At 40.9% G+C, this 3,179-nt stretch overlaps 1 pseudogene; it reads left to right on the top strand.

Annotated features, from left to right (window-relative positions):
* Positions 1-2,981: 2,981 nt before the first annotated feature.
* Positions 2,982-3,179, top strand: part of LOC101996990 — a 31,758-nt pseudogene continuing 31,560 nt past the window's right edge.

Genomic DNA, 3,179 nt, shown 5'->3' with positions numbered 1-3,179 from the left:
GGATCTCTGTGAGTTCGAGACCAGCCTGGTCTACAAGAGCTAGTTCCAGGACAGGCTCCAAAACCACAAAGAAAACCCTGTCTCAAAAAAAACCAAAAAAAAAAAAATCTGTCAACGTAATCCACCATATAAACAAGCTGAATAATACAAACCACATGATCATCTCATTAGATGCCGAAAAACCTTTTGACAAAATACAACATCCCTTCATGATAAAGGTCTTGGAGCAAGCGGCATACAAGGAACATACCTAAACATAATTTAGGCAATATACAGCAAGCCAACAGCTAACATCATACTAAATGGAGAAAAACTCCCAGTGATTCCACTGAAATCAGGAACAAGACAAGGTTGTTCACTCTCTCCATATCTATTCAATATAGTTCTTGAGGTCCTAGCTAGAGCAATAAGACAGCAAAGGGAGATCAAGGGGCTAGAAATTGGAAAAGAAGTCAAACTCTCACTGTTTGCTGATGATATGATAGTTTACATAATTGATCCCAAAAATTCTACCAAGAAACTTCTACAACTCATAAACATTTTCAGCAATGTAGCAGGATACAGGATTAACTCAAAAAACTCATTAGCCCTCCTGTACACAGATGATAAAAGGGCTGGGGAAGAAATCAGAGAATCAACACCCTTCACAATAGCCACAAATAGCATAAAATACCTCGGAGTAACTCTAACCAAACAGGTGGAAGACTTGTATGACAAGAACTTTAAATCTCTGAAGAAATTGAAGAAGACACCAGAGAGTGGAAAGCTAGCCCAAGCTCTTGGGTAGGCAGAATTAATATAGTAAAAATGGCAATCTTATCGAAAGCAATCTACAGATTCAACACAATGCTCATCAAAATCCCAGCAAAATTCTTCAAAGACCTCGAAAGAACGGTACTCAACTTCATATGGAAAAGCAAAAAACCCAGGATAGCCAGAACAATCCTGTACAATAAAAGAACTTCTGGAGGCATCAAAATCCCTGTCAGAACCCACAAATCCCTGACTTCAAACTCTACTACAGAGCTACAGTACTGAAAACAGCCTGGTATTGGCATAAGAACAGATAGGAGGACCAATGGAACCAAACAGAAGACACGGATATCAATCCGCACATCTTGGAACACCTGATCGTTGATAAAGAAGCAAAAAAAATCAAATGGAAAAAAGAAAGCACATTTAATAAGTGGGGCTGGCATATCTGGATATCAACATGTAGAAGAATGAAAATAGATCATACCTATCACCACGCACAAAACTCAAGTCCAAATGGATCAAAGACCTCAATATAAAGCCAGCCACATTGAACTTTATAGAAGAGAAAGTGTGAAATACACTTAAAGGCATTGGCATAGGGAACCACTTCCTAAATATAACCCCAGCACCACAGACACTGAAACAATTAATAAATGGGACCTCCTGAAACTGAAAAGCTTCTGTAAAGCAAAGGACATGGTCAACAAGACAAAATGACAGCCTACAGAATGGGAAAAGATCTTCACTAACCCCACATCAGACAGATGTCTGATCTCCAAAATATACAAAGAACTCAAAAAACTGGACACCAAAAGATCACATAATCCAATAAAAAAAATGGTGTACAGACCTAAACAGAGAACTCTCAGCAGAGGAATCTAAAACGGCTGAAAGACACTTAAGGAAATGCTCAACATCCTTAGTCATCAGAGAAATGCAAATCAAAACAACTCTGAGATTCCATCTTACACCTGTAAGAATGGCCAAAATCAAGAACACTGATGACAACTTATGCTGGAGAGGTTGAGGGGAAAAGAGAACACTTCTGCATTGCTGGTGGGAATGCAAGCTGGTACAACCCCTTTGGATGTCAGTGTGGTGATTTCTCAGAAAATTAGGAAACAACCTTCCTCAAGACCCAGTAATACCACTTTTGGATATATATCCAAAGCATGCTCAATTGTATCACAAGGATATGTGCTCAACTATGTTCATAGCAGCCTTGTTTGTCATAGCCAGAACCTGGAAACAACCTGAATGGCCCTCAAACAAAGAATAAGGAAAATGTGGTACATTTATACAATGGAGTACTACACAGCAGAAAAAAATAACGACATCTTGAATTTTGCAGGAAAATGGATGGAGCTAGAAAACATTATTTGGAGTGGGGTAACCCAGACCCAGAAAGACAATTATCACATGTACTCTCTCTTAGGTGTTTCTTAAACATAAGGCAAAGAAAGTCAGCCTACAAACCACAATCCCAGAGAACTTAGACAACAATACGGACACTAAGAGAGACTTACATAGATTTAATCTACATGGGAAGTAGAAAGTATAAAAAGACAAGATCTCCTGAGTAAATTGGGAGCATGGGGACCTTGGGGGAGGTCTGAAGGGGGGAGGGAATAGGCAGGAAGGGGAGCAGAGAAAAATGTAGAGCTCAATAAATATCAATAAAAAAGTATAAAAAATAAAAAATACCCTAAAAATAAAATAGGTATTAAATCAAGGCCTCTTCCACGTGATACAAGTGCTTTATCACTAAGTGGGCCCCTCTCTCTTTGGTCCTTTGCCATTTGGGACATGGAGTTGTGAGCTTTCTGTCTCAAGCCCCGGAGTATCTGAGATTACAGAACATTTCCAGGAAACGTGGTTTCAAAAAAAGCATTCATAAAGAATGTGTGTGACCCAAAGTAGCTTTCTGCTCCGTTATCCTGAAGTAAAATTGTGTCAGTGTGAACTTTCCTCCTGCCCTAATTTCCTAAGTACACCTGAGCTTTTTAAGTCACGATATATTGATCAGAGTAAGCAATAAAAGCAATACACATTGCCTTTAAAAGCTGAACTCACTTGGTAATCTGGGATTTCAACAGCAGCTTCATTTCAGGGATGGTCCGCAGGCAGTAAACTGTATGTAGTGTGCTCTGAGGTTTGAGGCAGTCCTTCGCATAGCCTTGTGGGAAATGTAGTCTCTCACCGCGACGTCAACTGGACTGGACTCTGCTGTCTGTGCTTCCGGGTTCATTCTACATTTTTGTGTTTCTCCAAACTCTGCGCCTTTCTCAAAGTTGGGAGAGTGTGGCTTGTGCTCCGCGTTCGCCATGGAGGTTGGTCAAGGGTGCAGCGTAGCCTTGCGGGCCCGGGGGCCTTTGCAGGGTGGGCAGGTCCGGCCTGGAGGGAGCGGAGGAGGGGTGGGTGGG

Source organism: Microtus ochrogaster, chromosome 19, assembly GCF_000317375.1.
Source record: "Microtus ochrogaster isolate Prairie Vole_2 chromosome 19, MicOch1.0, whole genome shotgun sequence".
NCBI classification, from domain to species: Eukaryota; Metazoa; Chordata; class Mammalia; order Rodentia; family Cricetidae; genus Microtus; species Microtus ochrogaster.
Note: the sequence above shows the minus strand (reverse complement) of the source record. Positions and strands in the feature narration are given on the sequence as shown.